The following is a 15,258-nucleotide window of genomic DNA, read 5'->3' on the forward strand; positions in this document are numbered from 1 at the left end:
ATGTACAAAGACCTGTTTTAATATTTTACAGACTCATTTACAAAGATGCAGCATACTCACAGCTTCCATGGAATCTAATGGGACTTGTGGAAACTCAGTATTTCCGAAAATCAGGCCATTAATTTTGAAAATGTGCATTAATTATTCTCTAGGCTGTAATAGCTCACTTGATATTACTATAATCTACATTCTCTTGAAAAAGTGTATTTTTCACCTGGTACACTGCGCTTGCTCCTAAAGAGCAGTCATATCTTATCATGTAAAAGCTTCTTTATAACTGATCCAATTATTGACCTGTGGCATTGACCTTAATGAAATGTAATATTTCCGAAGGAATGGTACAATCCATTGTGTTAATCTGGGTGACAGGCATACTCTTGAAGGCTTCATGCTAACAATAGCTATAGAATTTATCGAAATAATTAACTTGATGAAACACAAACCCGTATATTTCCACTAACCAATGAATTAGGTGTCTTAAATTTCCATTTTCTACATTACAACTAGACTAAAGTAAGCGGCAGTATTTGCAGAATTTGCCAAAAAACATCGCTCTTTTCAAAAACATTCAGTATTGGTAGATTTTCAGATCTCTTTAAACAGCTTCCTTCTAGACCAAGACCTGCCACACTGTGTTTATGAGTTCCGAATACTTGTAGATTAAGGAAAAACTGATATTATTCTTAACCATGGATTGTAAGAATAATTACTGTTAGCAAATAGCAAAAGCCTATCAGGTAAGTGCTCCCACTTGGAATAATTTCAGTTAGGATCCTTCGCAGTGAATGTAATTTCTAGGATAAATGTTATCTTTTCTGTGATATATAAAAATCCTTTTTTTAAGTAGTGTCACTCTCAGCTACCACATTTGATGCAATTTAGTGCTGTTAGATGCTTTCTTGTCATGTGGTTATAGCCGGGTAGATTAATAGGAACTTCTATATGGAAATTTCTTTCCTGTTATTGTTCTCCCTGAGCAGTTGATGGCTAAGTTAATTCTCTTTAGTTTTGTCATGCACTAAAGCACACATTGCCAAGCTATGATAAGCTTTATACAGGGAAAAAAAAAGCCCCTGTGTCCATCAAAGTCTTAAACTTGCATTTTAAACTTTGGCCTGACCTGATGTGCCATTTAAAAAGCTTCAAAAGATTATTTTTTTAAGAAAGGTTCAATATGTCCCGAGGCTATCGGTTTTGAGTTAAACTGGGTGAAGTAGAAATATTTTACTCATCAGCTTTGCAGTCACAGAGTTTGCCTCAGCTAGAACAAAACTGCTGAGGCATTTAGAGAAAATTAACCCCCCATCCTGGCAGCCAGATGTGACTGGTTTCTGATGAATGCACATGAGTGGGCTGAAAAACCAAGAGACTGTGAAATTCCTGTCAGGTCCGTACAGCGCAGAATGGGCTATTGACTGCTTTCTATATTTCCCTCCATCATTCTTCTTGAACGCTGCCATTAATTTCCTCTCCTGCTCTGACTTGGGAATTTAATTTTTTTCCTGTTTTTTTTATTTCCCCTCCTTCCTCCCCCCACCTTCTTGCCTTTTCCTCCTGCCCCAGCCCCCCCATTGCTGTTGCCATGGCCATTGGTGTTGGCGTTGCCGCTTTTGGCGTTGGCGTGGCTGTTGGCGTTGCTGTCCCAGCTGCAGGCGCTACAGAGGCGGTGGAGCAGGGACTCACTGGCGGCGTGGTGGAGCCGGAGCGGCCTCTCCAGCCACGCTGGGCTGGCGAGGATCCAGGCAGCCTCTCAGGAGAACGCTCAGAAAATATTAGCTGTGCAGGTAGGTGATTGCAGGGAAGTCGGAAAGATCATTCTGATCTAGATTGAAAAGCAAATGATGGGTAGTGTGATGAAGCATTAAAACCATATCCCATCAGAGTTTTATAAATTTTTAACCTCTTTAATAAACTGGAATTGCATGAAGGATGAATTCAGTAAGTTAGCACATATACCATGCATAGATTGAAAAAAGAGGGGGAGATTAGATTTATTTCTCACAAACCTTTGAGAAGATTATTATAAATACATTGAACATAAATATTTGAAACACAGAGTGGCATTGCTATTGCTGCTCAGTTGTTTCAGAAGATGTTATTGTGTCCTGTTTTGTGCAAATATTATTTCCGTGGTAAACAATGTTGTCATTTTCACTGCATTGGTATTTAATTTCTTTAGAAGGAGACTATTTTTTAGAAGTATTATACCTTCCTAACTCAGTCATATGGTGATTTTCCCTTATTTGTAAAAAAGAAACATTATGGGGATATGAGATTTAAAAATGCTTTCTGACGATGTGTGGTTTCTCATTTTATGTCTTGTTCCCCAGAAAAATATATTTACTAGGGAAAATAACTACTATGCAGTAGAGCTGGAATGTTCTTGGTCTTTTTGTCTTGTGCTACAATATCTTATTTATATTTCTGTAAAGCCACCCCTTTCAATCTCTTCCCATAGTTAATGGCCATAACCAGATGGCGTTTTTGAAGGGTTTTTAAAAGACTTAAGTGAAATATTTCTTCAGATTTACTCCTTGCAAAAGAAGTTACATTGCTGATGCAGCTGTAGTGCAGCATATTCTTGCAAACTTTGTTGTCTAATTTGTAACAGTCAAGATTTGTTGCATGATTGCAGAAACAATTTTATTACATTTTAATATTAGGTACTTATACTTTTCAGTTAATATCTGATGCATTAAAGTAAAATCTAACATGACTAAGTTCTAGAATACCATTAAATTGCATCAACATCATGATCTGTTTTCAGTGTTTCACTAAGAGGATTTTTGTTTCAGAATTTCAAATTTCCACATATGTTCTACGGAATAGTGTATGTTCTACTATATTTGTTCTACTTAGGTAAAAGATTTAGAAAATTCTAATCATATTAAAATCAGAAAGTCAAGAAAAATAATTAATATAAAAATATAATAAGATTTTATACATTAGCAATTATTTTTAATACTCTTTATGGAATACTATGGAATTTTGGGATTGTCGTATGTGCTAAATATTGCACTGACCTCTGTGCCAGTGAAAACATTGTTTTTCATTCAAATTCCTCATTTAGCATTTGAAAAACTGGACAAGCTCCTTTTCTATTTTTTGCAGGGGGATATCTGGGATGATTTCTGTGCTCTCCTGTGTTCGATTAAACCAATAGTGAGTAGATGAACAGGATGACCTAAGTGGAGCTCAGAGCTCATGAAGAACAATAGCAGTGATGCAGAAGCCACAGGTGGCAGTTGGTTTCCTCGCACACAAATCTCTACATTAATCTAATGTTGTGCAATATTTTAATAGCTGTACTGCAAACCTCATATGCAATTGAACTCCCCTGTCAACAACTAGTCCATGTGACAATGAGTAAGTTTTGCAGAAAACCTTCACCTTAGCATACATTTTTCCATGCATGCTGTTCACGCTGAGAAGCTGTGTCTGTAAATCTTGTCACCCCGAATAACTCGACTATCTAGAAATGGGCCCAGACTAAGCTATTACGTGTAACTCCCAGCAGCATTTGGCGGTGTTCAGATCTGCGTAACTCAGGCCTTCCAAAGACAACGTCTTGTTCAAAACATTGAAAACATTCTGTTCCCTATCTGCTTTCATTATCCATGACACCCTTTTCTGATATTCTAATACTTTTCAGGTATTCTGATAACCTTGCTACGTTTTTATGCAGTTTGACTGATAATAACTTTCAACTAAAATAATGAACAAGGAAAAAAAATAAAATTAAAATGGAAAGCAGTTCAACTAAGAGCAATTGCAAAGGTGTGTAGAAGATTATTTCTCTTCAGCGAGGTGATCTTTTTATATTTTAGAGGTCTTGGCAGTGGCTTAATTGTATGTGGAACTGATGTCTTTGTAAATCTTTGTTATTGTCAAATCAATCTTGATCAATCAATTGACAGAAGAATTTCTGTCAATTAAGTTCTTATATTGATGACATTCAACATAGTGACACAGACTTCCAAAATAAAATCCGACAGTCTTTCCTCTCCCTTCCTTTTCTCTCAGCCAGAAACATGCAGAATTTGTTGTTCCTAGTGACCACCCTACATCGAAGCATGAGGATGGGAACACAATGAGAAGTGTGTGGCAAAATGGTGATTCCTGCTCACAAGAGCTTGTGTCCCAGCAGCTACCTTGACCAGAATAAGCAGGAGCAGGTGAATGACAGAAGAGTGCATTAGGAGAGGCAGTAGATACAGTACATTGGTTGCCTAAGTGTTTTCTAATATTTTACAGAAGCCGTGACCTGGGTGAGATCCAAAAAGAGACTTAAAAGTAGATAATGGAGGAGGTTTTGGCCTTTTTACCATGTGCTTTTTAACAAGCAACACTCTCCAGTTATAGAGAGCAGCAGAGTTTTGTGAGAATTGTGATGTGAAAATATAGAGCTGTCTCAAACTGAAAGACAGATTTGACCAGAGTTTCATCATTACTTATAAACACTCATAATGTTTAGCGACATGAATAGATTTTTTTTAAAACAAAATGTGATTTTAATTTCTATTAGGCATCTTTTATTTCAATCAAACTTTTAAATATATATTTTCCTGAGTTTTATCACGATCTTTGTAGCCAGTTATCTTTTTCAATATTTAATATTTGCATTGGGAATAATTAACTGATTACTTAGTGTCTGTATGTTTTGTGAATGTACTTCTGGCAGAAAAGGAAGTTTTAAAATTGAGCATTTAAATTGTGATGTAAAAAATAGGGATTAGATATTCTTCCATATTAATAGCAAAGAATAAATATATTAGCAATCAAATCAAATGTTAGAGCAGAGATCAGTGACAGAAATTATTTATACTTCCACTTTTGGCTCTTCATCTATCTCATTGTTTTGCAGAGCAAAGTGCAGGGCTGTTTCTTGAGCAAGATTGTTTCATCTTCTGATGCTCTATCTTTTTTCTAACCCATTTCAAATTATAAAAATTTCTTCAATGCAATCTGACTGCAACCAGTAGCAGAGAAAGATTACAATCTAGAGATTTTTTTTTTGTGTGTGAGATAACACTAAAAGTGTCTTAGAAATGCATGAGTACTGCTCTGTTCTTTTCATTCAGAGAAGTTTACATATATGCACAATGGCTCTGAAAAGAGACTTCATTGTTATTGTGGTAGTCAAAGAAAGATTTTTGTACTCCATTATAGATGGGCTTTTCAGGTATTTTACCATCACCGTCAGCACAGTTGGTATTCTATGGTTTGCTGGAGAATTTCAGTCTTCAAAAATTCTTCTACAATTATGAAATAAATTTTTAATCCAGCAAAAAATAATAAAAGTGATCTCTTTAATTAAAAAAAAAATTATAAAAATGTAAAATCTTTTGTCCCAAAAGTGTACAGGCAAGGTATTTATTATGTTCATTACTTTTGCTTTTCCAATAATGTTTTGGAGTTTCAATAACTTGGCTCTTGAGTAAGTTCAATTAGCTATCTAATTGCAAAAATGATATATGATGGCAGATGTAGCTTTATTTGGGGCTGTGCCTGTGCTTTAATCCTGACACTCTTCAGTTTAGACCATCCTTTAGATGATTTATCTTGACTATAGTTATGTCAGAATTATGTTGAGGCTACAAAAACAAATAGTATCATTGCTACTCTTATTGTGACTTTAAAACATTTCATACATACTTTTCCTGATGGTGGCATGACAAAGGTAACATTTTAATAAATCCAAGATTATTGGTTTAATTTTTAATGGATCAGCACCTTTGCACACCAGAATAGATAATCAGAATTTAGTGTTTGGAAACTCCTTAGTTGGTAGCAGTTACCATCAGGTAGGAATACTACATGAGGCACCAAGCATGGATGCAGTGTCTGTCACTCTGACTGCAAAATGCTGTGATTATTTATAAATTTTCTGCAGTTTAACTCAAGTTGCTTGATTATCCCGAAATCTTTAAAACATTTCAGCAAAGCTGTTGTAGCTCAAAATTCCATTGTACTGAACTACACCAGTTTACACTAGAAAAGGGTTTTGGTCTGTTTTGTTTTGTCTTTGTTTGAGCAATTTTGCAGAGGTCACCAGAGAAAGGAGTGACTGTTCTTTACTAAGGCTTTGAAACTTTGCTGAATCTATTGCAGTCAACCCAGTGGATACTGATTCTTAATGGAGGAAATATTTTACTGACTCTGCAGAATCTGTGGTTTTCATGAAACCCTGTTTCACCTCCTTACAAGAAATACAGTGCTGTTCCACTAAGGCCAGGACCAACTGGAATCCTGCATGTTACAAGCAGGTTTACCCTTTTGCTCTCTGAAAACCACACATTCTTAACTTGCTTCTTAGCTGTCAGGTGGTAGTCAATTTAAGTACATCTTTTTTTCTCTAACTTATTAACACAGGTGCGTTATGGTGTCCCTCAGGGCTGATGCTCTTCAGAATCTGTATGCCTTCTCTTTTATTTTTCTCTGTTATGGGTTGAGTTATCACCATTTATGCTGATTGCACTCAGTTATGTCTTTTTTGCCTGCTGATTTCAGTTTAGCAGTCTTGCTGTTTCTGCCTTGTCTTGGAGACATATGGGGTTGGATGACAGATAATGTTTCTTAAGGGGACATGGCTGCACACCTTTTAATTAGTTCTAAGCTTTTGTGTTTAGTCACATTTTTTCATAGAAGTCATTTAAAATGTTGGAGTTAAAATTTGCTGGGTTTATTATTCATTTATAAAATATTTATCTTGTACAGTGCAGAGGAATTGAGACCAGCTTCTGCTCCTGGAGGTAATGCTTATGGGTTGAAAAATGTGTTATTTAATCGAGTTCTAAAGAAACATGGAAATCAGCATCCGTTACATAGTTCCTAAAAACATATGGTTTTCTTCTCCAATGCTTATGGATTTTGGATTCATATTTATTTGAATTCTTAAAGCAATTATGTTTGTCTAGATTTTTCTAGGTTGAATTCGTAACCCTGACAAGCATTCACCAAATTCTTTGAGTTTATATATCATGTAGGTTTAGAGGCAAATACAGCTGCCATGCCATGGAATGGACACACTAAATGTTCATGACCATTTATTTTGTTATGGCATGAAGAAAGTGACCTTTCCAGTGAGAGAATGGAAAGTCATCTCAAAATAAGCCAAACTCACAGAAGAAATTAGAACTTGCTTGATTTTTTGCTTAATTTTCATGGTCTGTGATTTTGCTTATCGCATGGCAAAAGTCCAATATCTTTATTCTGACATAATTTCCTTTACCATTTTGAAGTGAAATGTACATATAATTTGGAACAACTCAGCTGCATTTAGGTTTTTATGCCACTTATGCCTTAACACGTCAAGCTTCTTATGCTTCACATAAACTCTTTATTTTTCAAAACATCATATCCAAAGGCTCATATAACCACAAACATCTCCTGGCATGCACAGAAACATTTAACCGTTTCAATTCTTCTGTGGCTTCACTTAAATATTTCATTATATGAAGTAAATATGATATAAACCAAACAGTTCAGAAATGTGGTTGCCACCTAAAAGCTCTAGTGCATAGTAGGAAGATTCTCTGGACTCCCTAGTTGAGAGATTCAGGGTTTCAAACTCAGTGAAGTAAAAATGTGTTGAAACAATTCACTGTGAATTGAGAAGTTTTCAGAAAATGGTAAGTGCTTGATGCTTTTCCAGAAACTGAAGACAACTGGATTTGTATTTCTTGAAATAGTATAAATTTACTTTTTCACTTAAGTAATTAAAATCTGTATTGAAATGTTTACACAAAATACACTAAATTAAGTTTATATAAATAACTGCAATCTTAATATTTTTAATTGAGTACCTTGTTTTTTTAGTCTTAACAATTTTCTTGTAAGATCTTTTTTAAACTCTAAAATCTCCAAGAATATAAACCATTATATTAACTCTTACCTTGATCATCAGTAGAGTTAGTGCCAATAAACTTATCTGCCACTTTAACTAATGGAATAAATAACAACTGCTGTCTATCTCTTATTCATAACTTGTTGCTCAACCTTTTTGTCTAATAAAAGTCCTTCCAGTTTATAGTGTCTGCTTTTTCCAATCCAGTGTCTGTGCTGCATCTCATCCCAGACTACTGTCAGACTTTCCTGCACCTGACTCATTCCCAGACTGCTGGCCCAGCCATTTCTGCTCTCCACTCAAGCTTCTTTTCTAGACTTACTCTCTGGTACTGCCTGTTGATTCCCATTTTCCTCTGTTCCCTTGCTCCTCAAGTCCTAGTCTTCATCTTCTTTTTTTTCAACCAATGGTCATCTACTTCCACCTCCCAGCTTCTGAGACCTGCCAATTCCAGTCTTAACCTCACGTGACAGACCACTGACAGCTTTCCTTCTCTGTAGCAAAATCATAAGCCTTCTCCAAATCTAACTGCATTTTGGCTCTTGCTCTGTTGCATTCATATGAAGCAGTTTCCTCCCCCTCTTCCAGCGCCTACTGGGCAAAATGAAAGCACAGGCAGGACACCTCTACTCTAAAGCCCCCAGGTCCAATTTAAACCACATTGGTTCTGAGATACTGCTGAAGAAGCCTTATCTATCGGCAGGCTCAAGTTTGCAAAAATGTAGTTTTCAGAGCTACCAAGATCAAGGTAACATTTACTAATCATGGGCAAACTGTGTTTTAAGAGCCTCGTGGTTCTGAAATTTTGTTGGTAGCAGCATATGACCCATTCCTGCCATTTTTTAAACTTACCAAAGAAATCAAGCAATTGAGCTCAATGCCTAAGGTTTTGATATATTGTAATACATTAAAAATAAATTAGAATGGATCCTATAAAAGTAAATGTTTGGCAACTTCCACAATACACAATGCTCTCAGCCTACCTACAGTTTAGTGGAGTCCTTTCTATTAGAGAAAATTTAGTTGAAGTGGTTTAAAGACCAGTGTTTTAAAATCCAGAAATAATTAATTCAAGTTCTTCCTAGCAAACCGTATAGGAAACCTTGAACTTCCGCGAGAGCTTAGCTGTTTTGGTTTGAGTAGGTGTGTTATGACTGTCTGGGACAATATGGGAAAGCAGACAAACAATCAAAATGTCTCAAAGTATTTTATTACAGTTCTGTGAAAAGTTTAAGGCTAAATTATAGGTAACACTGAAGTTTATGACAATGATTCTGTAGCTCTCTTTCGAGACCTTGGCCAAATACGACAACCTCTCAAAGGTCAATCGTTTGGATCACAAAATTCCCTTCTCAATTAAAACCACAACGGTTTGCATGTACTTGCTCCTTCAAGACACCACTAGTTGTTTTGATTGACAGGAAATTTCAGCAATGATCTGACAAGTAAGATGGTTATTCAGTTGTCATGTGTCAAAAAGAAAATGAAATGACACTTCATAGTTTTGCTTCTCCAGCAATTGACAGAAACCTTCAGTGAATAATTAAGAAAAGTTAAATAAAGCCCATTTTTAGGAAGATGAGATTAAGAATAGGATTTATGAAATTATTCTGTTTCCAAATGAGCAAATGCTTAGCTCTGGTTTTATAAGCAAAAACTGAAGAATAAATTTCTTTATCCAGTACAGTGAGTAAAGGCTCAGAGAAATGACATTTTAAATTAATGATTCAACCTTGCAACATCACTTTAGGCTATTTGAAGTTTAGTAACCTCCTTCTACCCATTTTAAACATATATCAAAACATAGGTTTAATGATAAACTGTTTACATGTTGAAAGCTCCTTTTTGGCAGCTCTTCTGTATGTGTCGTCACCTGAATTAATTATGGTAGCTCAGAACATCTCTAGTAAACATGTTGATACATATTATAGATTATAAACTCATCTACTGAATTCTTAACTACGGTTCCAAAGTAGATTATTTTGTTTAAAGACATCAGTTTAAAAATTTAGATATTTAATTTAATTATCCTCTCCCAGAAGTATAAGAAGAAATCAGAATCCTAGTGTGAATGACATTATACTTGCATAAGAAAACTTACAGGAGCATTTTTCCCTCAAACTCAATAATTTTGCTTATAATCACTAACTATGTTTTTGTTTTATAGAACCAGTATGATTTGGAAAAAGAATAAAATTGCTTTTAAAGTACAAAAATAATTATGAACCACTTGAAATGTAATGTCTGTATTTTATTTCTCATCAGAATTCATTAGTGTGTAACATCAATAATTTAGCCCATCATTTGCCAACACTGACTTGGCTCAGTAGTTCAATCATGTAACCCTGTAAACTCACTTTCCATTAAAATGAATGTTGCTGACAAAGGATAACTAAAGAGATACTTCATTTATTAGCTAAAGAGATACTTCATTTATCAACATTTTTAAATTAGGAGTTTGGGACCACAGACACTTAGCTGGATAAATTATTCAAAGGAATCTTTGCATTAGGCCTAAAGATGTTTGTAGACTCAAATACAATGTTATCCAGAATTATAACAGCCTTTCATTTGTGTAACATGTAATTCACACTATAATATTCCACAAACCAACAGAGCCACCTGCAGAGAATCAAATGACCTACGGGAATGGAATCCTGTCTGTCATGTGCAAAATTATCAAATCGTATTAGTTATCCCATCTTGTAATTGACTCAATCAAGCGTTTCCAACGGAAAACTCCTTAAAAGAAACTTCTTGCAACAGGCATATAATCTTCCAAAGTTGCATTTGAGGAATTAAATACTTTACATTATTTTACTATGAGCACCTTCTTTAAATTCAGTCACTATCTTCTCCAAATGTATCCTTTAAAAACATTCACGATTCAGAGGTGATGCCTCAGCTTGTTGCTTTTCCAGCCTTTTTCTTTGCCACCTTTTCTTTCTTAGCAGGATACTGGGTTCATTTTCTAAACTTCGGTCCTTTCTTATTTTAATTCTTTTGCTAAAAGAATTCAACCTGGATATAAACATTTTTTTTTAAATAAATAGCTACCTTAGCATGAGAGGATGAAGTTATGAATGAAATAAAACCCTCTTAGATTATGTCTTTTGCTTATGCCTGAGAAGATCTGGAAACCAAATCCTTCCTAAGGATAAATCAGTAAACATCTGTCACAGGATCAACATGACATGACTGTCATCTGACTGTGTACTCTGGAGGGCTGCTGCTGGCACTACAGAAGGAACCAATTAAGGACAGAAGCAGAAAGCAAATAAAAATGTTACAATACCAGTTTGGTGTAAGCCACCGCATTACTGTCCAATTCCCCTTACTCTTTCCTATCTACCTTAATTGAATATATATGGTTTCTCTGCAGAGTACTCCCATCTTTATCCCTTTCTCAAACTTTCTATTGGAGAAACAAGAACAACTCCTCCTTCAAGTGATGTTCTGAGCAAACTCTGTTACAGTCTCTGTGCTCACAGACTGTTATAAATACCTTCTTATGGTACCCCAGACTGAGGAGTGAGGGATCAAATTTAGGTCTTCAATTGCAAGTGTTCTCTTATGAAACATTTTTTCCAAAATTAATGTGATATTCTTCTGAGTCCAAGCCCTGTGGTAACTGAGCATGCACGAGGTAGTAGAGCAGAAATTTGTTTTTGAGAAAACAGAAAGAGACTACTGTCAGCTGATTCAGGGGACTGAGGAACTTTGTACAAGGAAATAATTTTTTTGTATTTTTTTCTCTTTTTTTGTGAGGTGAGAGTAGGGTGGAAAGAATTACACCTTAGAGAACTACTCAGTTGTCAAGAATAATTTTGAAGAAAGTGAAGCAGAAGCAGTCCTCTTCTAATAGTGCTGCATTTCTCATTCCTATAATATTCAGCATTGCCACAAGGATATACAGTCTGTATCATCACTTGACTCACCATCAGTTTTGCCACAACTGCTGTCACTGGAGCAGTAAGTTGAGAGTTGAAGACTAGGAAAAGTGCTTTCTTTCTTACACTTAACTCTCCTCCAAAACTATGATGGGTCACAGCAGTTTCACTGTGTTGGTTTAGCTTGCCAGCCTGTCACAGCTATCATGGAATTTTACTGGAGCATTTTAATTATCTATAATAACTACAGAAAATCCCCTTTTTTTCATTTGGCACAGACTTTTCAGAGCTATGAGTTTTAGTTTTATTACAATTTCTAAAACAAGATAATGAAAGAGTACACCAAACAAGGAAACTCTTAGTGCTATGCTTCACTTCAATTACCCTTTAGGGACTAAAGTTTTGCAAAACAAAAAAACATACTTAAATTGGTTCCTCTGAAATCAGTGATGAAATTGGACTGTCTTTCTTAGACAGGGGACTGTTTTTCCTCGGGTTGAAGACAATAGACATACTCTCACTACATTGTTGTGTAGTTAAACTTTTTTCTGATGGCTAAAATTATATCTTTGTTTCAAAACTTTAGTGTTGTGGTCATAGGGGTTTTTTTATAATCTTGATGACCTAAGAACATAAGCAAGGCAGATTTTATAAGGCGAGGCACCATATTTTATTAGACTCAAATAAAAGGGCAAGCTTTTGAGCCCCTCCACTTCACACAATTTCTTGTATCTTTGAATCTTGTATCTGGGAGAGTGTTGAGGATTGTGTTCTTAGATTCAGTGAGATATTAATTTTTAACTATCACTCAGTTCAGAATGTATATACATAAAATGCAGCAAAACCTTCTACCTGTATTCTGGTATTTCTTAGATCTCAGTATCTTATTTAGTTCACTGCAATAATAATTCTCCATATTTTGTAGTGACACCTTTGACCTATACAGAGGATGAGTCTAACTACTGCTGGTGTTATATTCTTACAGTTATTTTTTACTTATTTCTCATTCTTTTTAATCTCCACTTCTTTCTTTTTGACAGATAGTATCTGAAAGATTAAGGGAAAATTTAGAGGACATGAGGAAGGAAACAATTTGACTAGATAGGTCAGATTAGCATTTGTGATTAGCAATCTAAAATGTGATGATGTAGTTTTCTGAAAGAATTTATAGTTTTTCTTTCATTTCTCTAATTTTCTTAGTTCCATATGTCTCAGGAATAAAAACCCATTTGTCATCTTTCTCTTATTGATCATCAAAGATCTGAGATATTCCTTTATGTAAGCCATCAGAATTTTTCATTGCTTTATAGTCCCTCAGACATCACATAATTCTGGAACTCAATCTGTAATAGCCTGACAGCATCAGTGTCACCCAAACAGATGCAATGCTGCCCAATAACCACTCAGGTTGAGAAGTTGTGCACTTTAGCTTCACCGGTGTTATTTCTGCCTTAGCAAGAGAAACACACAGAAAAGTGGCCTGTTTGGGCTGCCATGTACTTTGGAATAATTTAAGAAACCTTTAAGCAGACTTGCACCTTTAGGGAACATTGTAGATTTTTCCTTTCCAAAATTAAAATAAACTTTTACTGGAGCTAATTAGTGGCAGAAGTACAAATTATTTTTAAACCAAATCAACTCCACTTGAGAGAGGCCTTTAAGGGGTGTGTGGATCCCTCTGAAGCAACATTTGCAGTTTTCTGTCCCTCCTGTATGATGGAGGCAGCTGCTGTCTCGGACAGTTACGTCCTTGGCGACATGATGGAGAGAAACTTGAGCGAGCCACTCCGTGACTTTTCCCTCTTGCCACACTCATTAGCTTTGAGTAGTACCAGTTGACTTTATGGCTGCTCAGTCCTACAGAGATAACTTAACATCTATTTTCAGAGATTATGAATGAATTTTTTTTCTAGATTAATACAAAACTTTTCTTTCTTGACTCCCCACGTGTGCCACAGGGACAACAGGAGAAGTATCTGAGACTGTGGAACTCAGAAGCATGACCCTGTGGTTACAGGGATGTCCTCTGAAATTTAGGAATACTTACTGAGCATGGGGAATTCTGGCAAAAATTTGCTTCAGTCTGATCTCATCTGTCTCTTCTGGGATAGGAAAATATTAGGAAAAATATTGCATATGTTTATTGTGCCCCTATCCTCTTCTCTCCACAGCCTCTCATCATGACCATTGCTGGATGGGTTAGATGGACCACTGACTTGATTCCACTTTGCTGTTTGCATATTATGGTGTTCTGGTTGCTGGCTTCTAAGGCAATGTGTGCATTTTTCAATTTGACATTCACATTTTATTTATAATTTTATGATTATTCCTATGGTTTTTGCCATACTTTTCTGTTTATCTTTTTGATTTACTGTATCTTTCCATATTTCAGATATTGTGTGTCTGTGTCAAAAAGTGGTTTGCAGCAGTTATTCTTTGTTCCCCTCAGGCAGCACAGTTCTGAGGAACTCTTTTCTAAATAACTTTAAAATGTAGTATGGGAGAACAAGTTTTCACAAAACGGGAATCATAACTGCATATGTAACACCTCTAGGAAGAATATGATTCTCCAGGAGTTGATTTTACAATACTTCCAAGTTACAATACTCATCAAACAATAATATTTTGCACATCTAAACTAAAATATTTGAGGATAAATCCTATGGATTCAAGTGCTCCTTGAGAAGTAATTACTATGCTGAAAATCAAATGAATCCCACTGAAGTCTATGGCTTAATTTAAGTATTCAATTTACATGACTTTAATCCATTTATTTAAATCATTCATGAAAATGAGATCAGAGATAAAATGTACAGGTCATTGTTGTGGAGTTTTTTGTTTGTGTGGTGTGGGTTGTTTATTTCTGGAGTTACAGAACACACCCACAGCTCTCAGTTTTCAGTTAATGAGAATCCAGATGCATTCTAAACTTTGGCCCTAGACAGACTTATCAGTATCATTTTTCCAATGAACCAACGCATAACATTTTCCTTTAAGAGAATGTAATCTTAAATGTTTTATTAAATCTATTTTGAAATCATGTCAGTGTCATTAATAAACTATCATTTGATGATTAGTTTTCCCACTTGTAAACTTTAGTTATTAAAAATGATATTCAACTAAATTTACAATATATGTTAATGTTACCTTCATTTTATTACTAAAAGACAGTACATCAGATCCAAATAAAAGGTACTGATACTCCAGACAGGATTATACTGGTGGTGGTTGTATTAAAAAAACACAAAAACCTTAATTGTTAAACTACACTCAATTCCAGAGCATCTCTAGAATCCAGAACACCAAGAAAAGTGGCACTGATTCCAACACCAGCTTCTTTACAGAGTGTAAAACAACGACAAAAAAATCTTGGAAAATCAAATCAGTAAATCAATGAAACAATATTGCCATTCTCTCTTCCTTTTCTGTCACCTTTCTTAAGAGTTTTATCGATTTAGATATTTTACCCCAAATCTCATTTGGCCACAGCACCTGTGCCCTTCTCAGGGATAGTGGCGCAGT

General features: G+C 35.4%; 1 long non-coding RNA gene across 1 annotated transcript in view; it reads left to right on the forward strand.

Annotated features, from left to right (window-relative positions):
• Window positions 1-1,695: 1,695 nt before the first annotated feature.
• LOC135413978 (uncharacterized) overlaps window positions 1,696-15,258 on the forward strand; it is a 16,043-nt gene continuing 2,480 nt past the window's right edge. Inside the window, exons 1-2 of the long non-coding RNA XR_010430523.1 lie at window positions 1,696-1,784; window positions 3,112-3,366. This is a non-coding gene — a long non-coding RNA (uncharacterized LOC135413978). The remainder of the gene's footprint in view (window positions 1,785-3,111; window positions 3,367-15,258) is intronic.

Source organism: Pseudopipra pipra, chromosome 1 (assembly GCF_036250125.1).
Source record: "Pseudopipra pipra isolate bDixPip1 chromosome 1, bDixPip1.hap1, whole genome shotgun sequence".
Classification (NCBI taxonomy): Eukaryota; Metazoa; Chordata; class Aves; order Passeriformes; family Pipridae; genus Pseudopipra; species Pseudopipra pipra.